Here is a 14,607-nt window from a genome sequence, read left to right as displayed (position 1 = left end):
ATAAATATAGTACATCTATAATTATAAAAAGAATTTATATAATCTTTGAAATGTAAGTAAATTTTTTACTTGTGGTATATGATCTGGTAGCTTTGGTTTTCAGTTCCTATATTTTAGAAGGATGAGCCTCATAAGAAATATAAATATTTAGAATGCTTAGCAACTGAATGTTGTGTTGACCTTGAACTACTCCTAAGAAAAATGTGTTCAACAAAATTCTTAACAAGGAAGAACAAATTTAAAAAATACTCTATCAAATTAATGTATACTTTGACTATTTGCTGCAAAATAATTTATTTTCAAAAGTCAAAACCAAATATTCATGATTTACAACACTGTGGTCAATATTGCAGTAAATAATAGTTCAGTTCTCTGTGTATGATGGCTGGGGTCGAAGGAATGAGAGGACAAGTGGTACCAGCATGACTCACTGGGCCCAGCGAGGAACTTTGTGATGAGAAGAAACATGAAAAAGAGAAGCAAGATGGGAATTGCCAGTAAAGAATCATTAGTTTCCACCCGCTAGTAACATCAGAGGGTGGAATCATTAGTTTCTACCCTCTAGTAACATCAGGGAAGAGGATTCTGACCACATGAATGTCTGATCTGGAAGGCTACCAAGTCTGGCCACAACCCATTGAATATTAATACATGCCTTGCAATATTTTTTGTTAGTTAATTTTTAATATAATTTATAATATGAGTACTGAGAAATGATAAGAGTCAAAGGAGACTGAAGTTGGCGGGAAAGAATACTACGTCACTAAAGTCCATTAAATGAATTACCTGGAGGAAGTCACTATACAATTGCAAAAATGGTGATGCTGTTGTTTCAGTTTATAATAAACCTGGTTCTTCCTATATGAGAACTTCTTTTTTTTTTTTCCTCTACTGTTATTTATTTTTATTTTATTTTTTAATATGAATTTATTTATTTTAATCGGAGGCTAATTTACAATATTGTATTGGTTTTGCCATACATCAACATGAATCTGCCACGGGTGTACACGTGTTCCCCATCCTGAACTCCCCTCCTACCCCACTCACCATACCATCCCTCTGGGTCATCCCAGCACACCAGCCCCAAGCATCCTGTATCATGCATTGAGCCTGGACTGGTGATTTGTTTCACATATGATATTATACATGTTTCAATGCCATTCTCCCAAATCATCCCACCCTCACCCTCTCCCACAGAGTCCGAAAGACCATTCTATACATCTGTGCCTCTTTTGCTGTCTCTCATACAGGGTTATCAGGGTTATCATTACCATCTTTCTAAATTCCATATATATGCGTTAGTAAAAGGAGTACGTCAAGGCTGTATATTGTCACCCTGCTTATTTAACTTATATGCAGAGTGCATCATGAGAAACACTGGACTGGAAGAAGCACAAGCTGGAATCAAGATTGCCAGGAGAAATATCAATAACCTCAGATATGCAGATGACACCACCCTTATGGCAGAAAGTGAAGAGGAACTCAAAAGCCCCTTGATGAAAGTGAAAGTGGAGAGTGAAAAAGTTGGCTTAAAGCTCAACATTCAGAAAACGAAGATCATGGCATCTGGTCCCATCACTTCATGGGAAATAGATGGGGAAACAGTGGAAACAGTGTCAGACTTTATTTTTCTGGGCTCCCAAATCACTGCAGATGGTGACTGCAGCCATGAAATTAAAGACGCTTACTCCTTGGAAAGAAAGTTATGACCAACTTAGATAGCATATTCAAAAGCAGAGACATTACTTTGCCAACAAAGGTCCGTCTAGTCAAGGCTATGGTTTTTCCTGTGGTCATGTATGGATGTGAGAGTTGGACTATGAAGAAGGCTGAGCGCCGAAGAATTGATGCTTTTGAACTGTGGTGTTGGAGAAGACTCTTGAAAGTCCCTTGGACTGCAAGGAGATCCAACCAGTCCATTCTGACAGAGATCAGCCCTGGGATTTCCTTGGAAGGAATGATGCTAAAGCTGAAACTCCAGTTCTTGGGTCACCTCATGTGAAGTGTTGACTCATTGGAAAAGACTCTGATGCTGGGAGGGATTGGGGGCAGGAGGAGAAGGGGACGACAGAGGATGAGATGGCTGGATGGCATCACTGACTCAATGGACGTGAGTCTGAGTGAACTCCGGAAGTTGGTGATGGACAGGGAGGCCTGGCGTGCTGCAATTCATGGGGTCGCAAAGAGTCGGACACGACTGAGCGACTGAACTGAACTGAACTGGTACTGTATTGGTGTTTTTCTTTGTGGCTTACTTCACTCTGTATAATAGGCTCCAGTTCCATCCACCTCATTAGAACTGATTCAAATGTATTCTTTTTAATGGCTGAGTAATACTCCATTGTGTATATGTACCACAGCTTTCTTATCCATTCGTCTGCTGATGGACATCTAGGTTGCTTCCATGTCCTGGCTATTATAAACAGTGCTGCGATGAACATTGGTGTACATGTGTCTCTTTCAATTCTGGTTTCCTCGGTGTGTATGCCCAGCAGTGGGATTGCTGGGTCATATGGCAGTTCTATTTCCAGTTTTTTAAGGAATCTTCACACTGTTGTGGCTGTACTAGTTTGCATTCCCACCAACAGTGTAAGAGGGTTTCTTTTTCTCCACACCCTCTCCAGCATTTATTGCTTGTAGACTTTTGGATCGCAGCTGTTCTGACTGGCGTGAAATGGTACCTCATTGTGGTCTTGATTTGCATTTCTCTGATAATGAGTGATGTTGACCATCTTTTCATGTGTTTGTTAGCCATCTGTATGTCTTCTTTGGAGAAATTTCTGTTTAGGTCTTTGGCCCATTTTTTGATTGGGTCATTTATTTTTCTGGAATTGAGCTGCAGGAGTTGCTTGTATATTTTTGAGATTAATTCTTTGTCAGTTGTTTCATTTGCTATTATTTTCTCCCATTCTGATGGCTGTCTTTTCACCTTGCTTATAGTTTCCTTTGTTGTGCAGAAGCTTTTAATTTTAATTAGATCCCATTTGTTTATTTTTGCTTTTATTTCCAATATTCTGGGAGGCGGGTCATAGAGGATCCCATTGTGATTTATATCGGAGAGTGTTTTGCCTATGTTCTCCTCTAGGAGTTTTATAGTTTCTGATCTTACATATAGATCTTTAATCCATTTTGAGTTTATTTTTGTGTGTGGTGTTAGAAAGTGTTCTAGTTTCATTCTTTTACAAGTGGTTGACCAGTTTTCCCAGCACCACTTGTTAAAGAGATTGTCTTTTCTCCATTGTATATTCTTGCCTCCTTTGTCAAAGATAAGGTGTCCATAGGTGTGTGGATTTATCTCTGGGCTTTCTATTTTGTTCCATTGATCTATATTTCTGTCTTTGTGCCAGTAGCATACTGTCTTGATGACTGTGGCTTTGTAGTAGAGCCTGAAGTCAGGCAGGTTGATTCCTTTGGTTCCATTCTTCTTTCTCAAGGTTGCTTTGGCTAGTCGAGGTTTTTTGTATTTCCATACAAATTGTGAAATTATTTGTTCTAGCTCTGTGAAAAATACCATTGGTAGCTTGATAGGGATTGCGTTGAATCTATAAATTGCTTTGGGTAGTATACTCATTTTCACTATGTTGATTCTTCCAACCCATGAACACGGTATGTTTCTCCATCTATTAGTGTCCTCTTTGATTTCTTTCACCAGTGTTTTATAGTTTTCTATATATAGGTCTTTTGTTTCTTTAGGTAGATATATTCCTAAATATTTTATTCTTTTCATTGCAATGGTGAATGGAATTGTTTCCTTAATTTCTCTTTCTATTTTCTCATTATTAGTGTATAGAAATGCAAGGGATTTCTGTGTGTTGATTTTATATCCTGCAACAAGAACTTCTTAAAACTAGAAAATGAGCAAAGTAACCACTTTTAGAAAACCTGAGTTACAAAAGATAGAGCCACTTAAATGGTCCCAACTTGCTAGAGACCTTTCTCTGTGCTGCCCATAACTACCTCTTCCATCTCTACTCCGTCTATGCTCCTTCATTACTAGGATGAAGTTGAGTAGGTTGGGTGTTTGGGATCAGAGTCTGAGACAGCTTAAGATACTCAGAGATCAGTAAGTCTCCAGTAGTATTTAATACTATTTTATTAATAGGTTAAAACCAAATTTGCAACTTGGCCATTGTTTCATGATAAATTCAGTTTGAAGTAAAAATAATCCACTCAAAAATTCAGACATACAATTTCTTAATAAATTTGAGATTTTTTCTACATTCTCAAACCTGTTTGAACTTCCAGAAATTGGAAGGTGCTATGAAATTTGATTTTTAAAAAAATTAAATTCCTACTCTTTATGTGTGTGTGTGAGTGGTGGGATGGGTGGGTGCAGGAATGAGTTTCACCTATCCAACTTAATATAATTGTTTTGTTTAAAGATTTTTAAATGTTTGGATATAAATTTTGTGGATTTTTATTTATGGGAAAAGGCAGTTTTTAAATGGATGAGTTGAGGTTCTTTTTTTCCTAAGATGTATAAGGAAATATTTTCCAAGGTTTAGAAGAACTTGTTACATATTTGAAAACAGAGATTTTATCACTTCGGATGCTTTGAGATGCTTTGAGCTATAAGTAATAGAGAGAGGGGTTTCAAGTTTAGTCAATCCACCCACTCAACAACATCACTAAGGATCTTGATGTTCTTTCTGTCTCCATTCTGCTGCCCTCAGCACTGGCTTCACCCCAAGGCTAAATCTCCTAACATCATGAAATGGCTGCAGGCCCAGGTACCACATCCAAATATAACCACCCCAGGGGCCGGAAGGGCCTGTTTTTCTGGAGTCTCCTTAGAAGTGAGATAAAAATTTTCCAGAAGCCGCCAAATAGCCCTCTCATTACATCTCTTGGCTAGAACTCTTTACAACCCTCCCCTAAATGAATCACTGGCAAGGGCAACAGGACTACCAGAGTTAGGTCAAGCAGAATTTGTCCTGAGAGTAGATGATAATGGGGCTCTGATGGCCATGAAGAAAGCTACAGTACATGTCCAGAAGGTAACCAGTAATGTTTACTGAAGAAGTAGAGTGTTAGTGATGCTCTGAAAAGTAATGACATTTTCTACAAATTTCGTGTCACATCTATATTAATTTAGGGAAGACCTCCCTAAAGTAATAAAAAGTAAAGATTCTGTCAAATGCAACTTTATTAGTTTTAACTATATATGTATATATAGAGAACTAGGAAATACACTTTTGTTTTATATATAGAAAGAGGAGAGTTAAAAAGTTGACTTAAAGCTCAACATTCAGAAAACGAAGATCATGGCATCTGGTCCCATCACTTCATGGGAAAAGGATGGGGAAACAGTGGAAACAGTGTCAGACTTTATTTTTGGGGGCTCCAAAATCACTGCAGATGGTGATTGCAGCCATGAAATTAAAAGATGCTTACTCCTTGGAAGGAAAGTTATGACCAACCTAGACAGCATATTAAAAAGCAGAGCCATTACTTTTCCAACAAAGGTCTGTCTAGTCAAGGCTATGGTTTTTCCAGTGGTCATGTATGGATGTGAGAGTTGGACTGTGAAGAAAGCTGAGCACCAAAGAATTGATGCTTTTGAACTGTGGTGTTGGAGAAGACTCTTGAGAGTCCCTTGGACTGCAAGGAGATCCAACCAGTCCATTCTAAAGGAGATCAGTCCTGGGTGTTCATTGGAAGGAATGTTGCTAAAGCTGAAACTCCAATACTTTGGCCACCTCATGTGAAGAGTTGACTCATTGGAAAAGACTCTGATGCTGGGAGGGATTTGGGAGCAGAAGGAGAAGGGGATGACAGAGGATGAGATGGCATCACCAACTTGATGGACATGAGTTATAGTGAACTCCGGGAGTTGGTGATGGACAGGAAGGCCTGGCATGCTATGGTTAATGGGGTTGCAAAGAATCGGACACAACTGAGCAACTGAACTGAACTAATACAGGATAAGATGGAGAAGGCAATGACAACCCACTCCAGTACTCTTGCCTGGTAAATCCCATGGGAGGAGCCTGGTATGCTGCAGTCCATGGGGTCACTTAGAGTCGGACATGACTGAGTGGCTTCACTTTCACTTTCATGCATTGGAGAAGGAAATGGCAACCCACTCCAGTGTTCTTGCCTGGAGAATCCCAGAGACAGGGGAGCCTGGTGAGCTGCCATCTATGGGGTCGCACAGAGTTGGACATGACTGAAGCGACTTAGCAGCAGCAGCAGCAGCATATAGGATAAGAAAGGTAAATAAGACTAACAAGAAAGACTGCTATAAAAGGTGAGAAATTTTTAGAAATTGCTAAAAGGAAAGACATAGGAAAGACAATAAAAAGGGTCAACTCTACAGAGGAATAAACTAGAGGAAAAGCAGTTGTGTGGTGGGCATGTGACAGGCAGGACTCTCTTGGAATCAGTTAACACGAACAGAAGAGAGTGGGATCTCACAAATCATCATAACAGTGGTTCTCCAACTCCAGTCTACAGAAGAATCCTGGCGAGTTTATTGAAACTGTGTGTTACAGTATGACCTCCCCCACAGACCCAATCCGAGGATCAGTGTCTGGGCTCCATTCCCACAGATATTCCGGTTTTACTTTGGGGTTTGGGGTGTCTCTGAGCAATCTGCATTTAAAGCACCCCCTCCCCACGCACACGCACACACACACACACACACACACGATTCTGATTCAGGTGATCCAATGAAACCTACTCTGAGGAATCAAATTTGGAACATTTAAGCCATTGGCCCCTCAGCAAGACACCTTTCCCCCAATCAACAGTTCCTGTGTGAAGCAGCTTTAGCAAGGCATCTGCACCCAGAATAAAGCAATGAGTGTGAGGACTGGAGCTGGGGAGCCTGGCAGCTACTAAATCCCAGAAGGGCCCAGGTTTCCCACATCCTACGACAAACCTCCAGTACCCCCAGCATACTCTGCGCCTTCATCACAACCTTTAAAAACAGTCTGCTGCTGCTGCTGCTGCTGTTGCTAAGTCGCTTCAGTCGTGTCTGACTCTGTGCAACCCCATAGATGGCAGCCCACCAGGCTTCCCCATCCCTGGGATTCTCCAGGCAAGAACATTGGAGTGGGTTGCCATTTCCTTCTCCAATGCATGAAAGTGAAAAGTGAAAGTGAAAAGTGAAAATGAAGCCGCTCAGTCGTGTCCAACTCTTAGTGACCCCATGGACTGCAGCCTACCAAGTTCCTCCACCCATGGGATTTTCCAGGCAAGAGTACTGGGAGTGGGTTGCCATTGCCTTCTCTGAAAAACAGTCTAGGCAACAGTAAACAGCAAAGCAGATGAGAAAACAGAGAAACTTAGGCTTAGGGTAAACACCCAACCAAAGATTACCGGGTATGTGAGGAAAAACCTCCCCCCAGCCTTGTTCCAGATGGCTCTGAACTCACACAAGAAAACTTTAACACAAACAGAAATTGTTAAATAGCAAACAGAAGATGTTAAGACAAATTATTAAAGTTAGTATATCCTCCAAAGTACATCCAGGATTGTAACCATGAAAGAATAACAGCCTGTTACAAAAAAAGCTATTAGGAATTTTAGAAATCAAAAATATGATTAGAAAAATGATGATGCTCATGTTAAAAAATGCATATGAAGGTACATAAAAATATATATGGATTCAAATTCATTGAATAAATGATTGGTAGAATTGCAATAGTTTCTTCTGGAAGTGAGACTCAGGGGTGTGCAGAGACTCTTACTTTACTCTCTATATATGTTTTACTCTATATACTTATATATTGCTTAAATAGCTTACAATGTGAATGTATTCATTTTCACATATGTAATGAAAAGAACAAAATTCACTTAAAATGATTTTATCAGTTACTGGTGAATATGTCTAAAGTGGTTATATAAAATATGCTTTCTAATTTGAGGACCTTTGTAACCTACTTATACTTTAATTTTATTAGCAGCCACCTCCTCCTCATTTAACTAATGATTGTAAGCAATGATCAGCCATGACCAGCATGAATTTCTAATATATAAAGCTCTTACTTGACCAAATAAGAGTAACATTTCACACAGTTGAGGTTATCTAGGAACATTATCATTGCCTTCTGAGATATAATGTTCTCCTGATTTTCCTAAATGGAACTAAAATGGACTGGAATGGGTGAATTTAACTCAGATGACCATTATATCTACTACTGTGGGCAAGAATCCCTTAGAAAAAATGGAGTAGCCATCATAGGCAACAAAAGGGTCTGAAATGCAGTACTTGGATACAACCTCAAAAACGACAGAATGACCTCTGTTCATTTCCAAGGCAAACCGTTCAATATCACAGTAATCCAAGTCTATGCCCCAACCAGAAACACTGAAGAAGTTGAAGTTGAATGGTTCTATGAAGACCTACAAGACCTTTTAGAACTAACACGCCCAAAAGATGTCCTTTTCACTATTGGGGACTGGAATGCAAAAGTAGGAAGTCAAGAAACATCTGGAGTAACAGGCAAATTTGGCCTTGGAGTACAGAATGAAGCAGGGAAAAGGCTAATAGAGTTTTGCCAAGAGAACGCACTGGTCATAGCAGACACCCTCTTCCAACAACACAAGAGAAGACTCTACACATGGACATCAGCAGATGGCCAACACCAAAATCAGATTCATTATATTCTTTGCAGCCAAAGATGGAGAAGCTCTATACAGTCAGCAAAAAAAAAAAAAAAAGACAGGGAGCTGACTATGGCTCAATCATGAACTCCTTATTGCCAAATTCAGTCTTAAATTGAATAAAGTTAGGGAAAACCACTAGACCATTCAGGTATGACCTAAATCAAATCCTTAATGATTATACGGTGGGAGTGAGAAATACATTTAAGGGCCTAGATCTGATAGACAGAGTGCCTGATGAACTATGGACGAAGGTTCGTAACATTGTACAGGAGACAGGGATCAAGTCCATCCCCAAGAAAAAGAAATGCAAAAAAGCAAAATGGCTGTCTGAGGAGGCCTTATAAATAGCTGTGAAAAGAAGAGAAGTGAAAAGCAAAGGAGAAAAGGAAAGATATATGCATTTGAATGCAGAGTTCCAAAGAATAGCAAGGAGAGAGAAGAAAGCTTTCCTCAGTGATCAGTGCAAAGAAATAGAGGAAAACAATAGAATGGGAAAAACTAGAGATCTCTTCAAGAAAATTAGAGATACCAAGGGAACATTTCATGCAAAGATGGGCTCAATAAAGGACAGAAATGGTATGGACCTAAAGAAGCAAAAGATATTAAGAAGAGGTGGCAAGAATACACAGAAGAACTGTACAAAAAAGAGCTTCACGACCAAGATAATCACGATGGTGTGATCACTGACCTAGAGCCAGACATCCTGGAATGTGAAGTCAAGTGGGCCTTAGAAAGCATCACTACAAACAAAACTAGTGGAGGTGATAGAATTCCAGTTGAGCTATTTCAAATCCTAAAAGATGATGCTGTGAAAGTGCTGCACTCAATATGCCAACAAACTTGGAAAACTCAGCAGTGGCCACAGGACTGGAAAAAGTCAGTTTTCATTCCAGTCTCAAAGAAAGGCAATGTCAAAGAATGCTCAAACTATCGCACAATTGCACTTATCTCACACGCTAGTAAAGTAATACTCAAAATTCTCCAAGCCAGGCTTTAGCAATACGTGAACTATGAACTTCCAGATGTTCAGGCTGGTTTTAATAAAGGCAGAGGAACCAGAGATCAAATTGCCAACATCAGCTGAATCATCAAAAAAGCAAGAGAGTTCCAGAAAAACATCTATTTCTGCTTTATTGACTATGCCAAAGCCTTTGACTATGTGGATCACAATAAACTGTGAAAAATTCTTCACGAGATGGGAATACCAGACCACCTGATCTGCCTCTTGAGAAATCTGTATGCAGGTCAGGAAGCAACAGTTAAAACTGGACATGGAACAACACACTGGTTCCAAATAGGAAAAGGAGTACATCAAGGCTGTATATTGTCACCCTGCTTATTTAACTTATATGCAGAGTACATCATGAGAAATGCTGGGCTGGAGGAAGCACAAGCCGTAATCAAGATTACCGGGAGAAATATCAATAACTTCAGATATGCAGATGACACCACCCTTATGGCAGAAAGTGAAGAAGAACTAAAGCCTCTTGATGAAAGTGAAAGAGGAGAATGAAAAAGTTGGCTTAAAGCTCAACATTCAGAAAACGAAGATCATGGCACCCGGTCCCATCACTTCATGGGAAATAGATGGGGAAACAGTGGAAACAGTGTCAGACTTTATTTTGGGGGGCTCCAAAATCACTGCAGATGGTGACTGCAGCCATGAAATTAAAAGACACTTACTCCTTGGAAGGAAAGTTATGTCCAACCTAGATAGCATATTAAAAAGCAGAGCCATTACTTTGCCAACAAAGGTCCGTCTAGTCAAGGCTATGGTTTTTCCAGTGGTCATGTATGGATGTGAGAGTTGGACTGTGAAGAAAGCTAAGCATCAAAGAATTGATGCTTTTGAACTGTGGTGTTGGAAAAGACTCTTGAGAGTCCCTTGGACTGCAAGGAGATCCAACCAGTCCATCCTAAAGGAGACCAGCCCTGGTTGTTCATTGGAAGGACTGATGCTGAGGCTGAAACTCCAATACTTTGGCCTCCTTATGTGAAGAGCTGACTCATTTGAAAAGACCCTGATGCTGGGAAAGATTGAGGGCAGGAGGAGAAGGGGACGACAGAGGATGAGATGGTTGAATGGCATCATCAATGCAATGGACATGGGTTTGGGTGAACACCAGGAGTTGGTGATGGACAGGGAGGCCTGGTGTGCTGCAATTCATGGGATTGAAAAGAGTCAGACATGACTGAGCGACTGAATGGAACTGAAACCCCTGCATTTATGGTAATTTGTTACAGCAGCAATAAGAAATGAATATACCAGTGTGTCCAAAGTCTAGTGAGGATTTTGGATTTTTGCAGAGGGAAACTATTGGGGGGGAGGGTTGGCAAGAGAGTGAATTGATCTGATTTGTTTTAAAAGGTTGGCATGGCTATTACATAGAAAATGGACTGACATGGATATGCAAGAATGATCAGGGAGATGAGGTGGGAGCCTGTGGATTCATGCAAGTAAGCAGTGGCTGGGTTAGTGTTGGCCTAATGTGGAGTTGAAAAGAAATAGAGGCCAGGGATCAATCTAACAGGATTTACTGATGCAGTGGATATGGTTGGGGAGCAAGAGGACTGGAAAAGAAAGGAAATAATAAAGAATGAGGTTTGGGGCTTTTCAGCATCTGAGTAGACAGTTTAGAGGCAATAGAGTAGAGTGACTAACAGCCTAAAAGCCAGATGGAAACTGCTGGGGTTCAAATCCTGGCAGTACTACTTAGCGGTTATGTCACCTTGGGCATATTACTTACCTCTGTTCTCAGTTTCCTCTACTGTAACAAGCGCTGGATAAGGGCTGGTTTGAAGGTAGTGTTAGATATGTAATGTATTACTATTAGTATCATTATGTGTTGGTGCCATTTATTGAAGTGGGGGAATCTGTAGAAGAAATAGATATGGCAGTGAGGGAATTAGAAAACACTGCTTTTGATCTGTTAGATTTGAGATGCCTTTTGGACAGCAAAGTGGAAATATCAAGAAAGCAGTTTAAGAATAGCTATTTCACATAAATGAGTGGAACGTAAGACCCTTGCCTTTCAAATTAGAGGAAAATATCCAATTATTCTATCTTATTTCCTTTGCTTTGATTGGCAGGAGCAGCAGGGGCCTTTCCTTAGGTTTATTCAAAGTAGTTGAAGAGAAAGGATTAACACTGTTGAGAGTAAAAGAAGGAATGTGTGTTAAAAGAGATGTAGGCATTCTTTCTATTCCTTCCAATTCCTCCTATTCTAATGAAGGTGAAGATAACAATTGGGCAGTGAAGGGCTGACCATTAAAAGAATGACATGGGGGTGGGAGATGACCATAGTGAAGAGAGTTCTTGGGATGGTAGACTCCCCAGGGAGCTTTTTTCCAAATTGCAGCCAAAATTAATTGTCCACATAGTAACATAAACACTTGAAATAGTTCTGCTGTCCCTGCCTCTAGTTTCAGAAAAGTGTATGAGTGAACGTAGAATGAAAGTTGTGGTTAGGGCTGCTGAGTCTCAAAGCATTTCTAAAAGGGACATTTTTATTTGATTTCAAAGTAAATGCATAAAACTTGGGAAATACAGAAATACACAAAAAAACGATGTTTTTTTTTATATATCCTTGTTTTATATATCCTTGTAGTCCATTTTTCAAAGTAATGCATATTTTAAACATATTTTCACTTAGCAATATATCCTGAATATTTTCTCATGTCATTGCATAATACACTTAGTTTTCAAATGGCTATATCTTTTTATGACATGGACACTTTTGAAGAATGCAGAACCCTTCATACTTCTTTTAAATAAAAATTTTTCCATTTTGTATTTTTCTCTTGATTGGATTAAGGATAAGTACTCTCAGCCAGCAAACCACATAGGTGAGCGAGCACAAGCACTTCTCAGGACATCACAGCTGGAGGCACATGAGCATCTGCTTCTCACTGGTGATGTTAATTTTGATCACCTGGTCAAAGTAGAGCTTAGTTCTTTCACTGAGGGTTATTGCTGAGGGTTTTTGTTCTGTTTCAACCAGTAAACAGTCTATAAGAGATGCTTTAAATACATACACATGCTCTGATTTTCATCAACGTTTGTCCATAAATGCAGCATCCATTGATGATTTTTGCCTCATCCAGTCCTTATCCAGTTGTTGTTAGATGATTTTTCCAACTCCAGATCTCCCTCCTCATTTATTGATGAGCCCTCTTCATTCTACTTTAAATAAGAGCCTCCCTTCTTCCCATTATTTATCAATTATTGGTATGGATTCCTGAACTTTATTTTGTTCAATGATTCACCAGTCATTACTGTACTTAATTACTTTGGCACACAAGTTAGCTAGTGGAGGCCCCTTCAAGCTGATTCTTACAATGCTGGAGCACAATCCCATCATCTTTTATAAGTACTTCTTTACTTTCATTATAACAAACTGTTTCAGGAATACCTACTCTGCCCCAGCCTTGGAATCAGCTGTTTCTCTGAGCAGCCCTGGTTCCTTTGAGTGGGAGTGGTATTAGAAACCAGTATCTAGGCTCTAAGTATGCTCAAGTGCTACTTGATTTTAGAGATAGTTTTTATACATATGTCAAATCTTTCAAATTGTGTGAGTTTATTTTATGTTAGGGGCTTCTCTGGTAGCTCAGCTGTTAAAGAATCCACCGGCAATGCAGGATACCCCGATTCAATTCCTGGGTCAGGAAGATACCCTGGAGAAGGGATAGCCTACCCACTCCAGTATTCTTGGGCTTCCCTGGTGGCTCAGCTGGTAAAAAATCCACCCGCAATGCAGTTGACTTGAGCTTGATCCTTGGGTTGGGAAGATTCCCTGGAGGAGGGCATGGCAACCAGCTCTGGTATTTTTGCCTGAAGAATCCCATGGACAGAGGAGCCTGGCAGGCTACAGTCCATGGGGTCACAAAGAGTTGGACATGATTGAGCAACTAAGCACAGCACAGCACAGCACAGCATCGTATGTTATGTTATTGAGTGTTCTGTGATCACTCAACTACAGTCAGACATCTTGGAGTGCAAAGTCAAGCTGACCTTAGGAAACATCACTATGAACAAAGCTAGTGGAGGTGATGGAATTCTAGCTGAGCTATTTCAAATCCTAAAAGATGATGCTGTGAAAGTGCTGCACTTAATATGCCAGCAAATTTGAAAAACTCAGCAGTGGCCACAGGACAGGAAAAAGTCAGTTTTCATTCCAATCCCAAAGAAGGGCAGTGCCAAAGAATGTTCAAAGTACTGCACAATTGTACTTATTTCACATGCTAGCAAAGTAATGCTCAAAATTCTCCAAGCTAGGCTTCAACAGTATGTGAACCAAGAGCTTCCAGATGATCAAGTGGGATTTAGAAAAGTCAGAGGAACCAGGAATCAAATTGCCAACATCTGTTGGATCATAGAAAAGGCAAGAGAATTCCAGGAAAACATCTGCTTCATGGACTACACTAAAGCCTTTGGCTGTGTGGATCACAACAAACTGGGGAAAATTCTTAAAGAGATAGGAATACCAGACCGCCTGACCTGTCTCCTGAGAAATATGTATACAGGTAAGGAAGCAACAGTTAGAACTGGACATGGAACAATGGACTGGTTCCAAATGAGGAAAGGAGTACATCAAGGCTGTATAAAGAGCCTCTTGATGAAGGTGAAAGAGGAGAGTGAAAAAGCTGGCTTAAAATTCAACATTCAAAAAACTAAGATCATGACATCTGGTCCCATCACTCCATGACAAATAGATGGGGAAACAATAGAAACAGTGAGAGACTTTATTTTTAGGGGCTCCAAAATCACTGCAGATGGTGACTGTAGCCATGAAATTAAAAGACATTTGCTCCTTGGAAGAAAAGCTATGACAAACCTAGACAGTGTATTAAAAAGCAGAGACATTACTTTGCCAACAAAAGTCTGTCTAGTCAAAGCTATAATTTTTATGGTAGTCATGTATGGATGTGAGAGTTGGATCATAAAGAAGGCTGAGTGGCAAAGAATTGATGCTTTTGAACTGTGGTGTTTGAGAA

The 14,607-nt window shown here is 39.9% G+C and overlaps 1 protein-coding gene across 1 annotated transcript in view; it reads left to right on the top strand.

Annotated features, from left to right (window-relative positions):
• The window catches only part of LEKR1 (leucine, glutamate and lysine rich 1), a 211,266-nt gene that overhangs the window by 121,652 nt on the left and 75,007 nt on the right, over nucleotides 1-14,607 (top strand). The window lies entirely within an intron of this gene.

Source organism: Bubalus kerabau, chromosome 2 (assembly GCF_029407905.1).
Source record: "Bubalus kerabau isolate K-KA32 ecotype Philippines breed swamp buffalo chromosome 2, PCC_UOA_SB_1v2, whole genome shotgun sequence".
Lineage (NCBI taxonomy): Eukaryota > Metazoa > Chordata > Mammalia > Artiodactyla > Bovidae > Bubalus > Bubalus kerabau.
The sequence above is the reverse complement of the archived record's forward strand: the minus strand, read 5'-3'. Positions and strand labels throughout refer to the sequence as shown.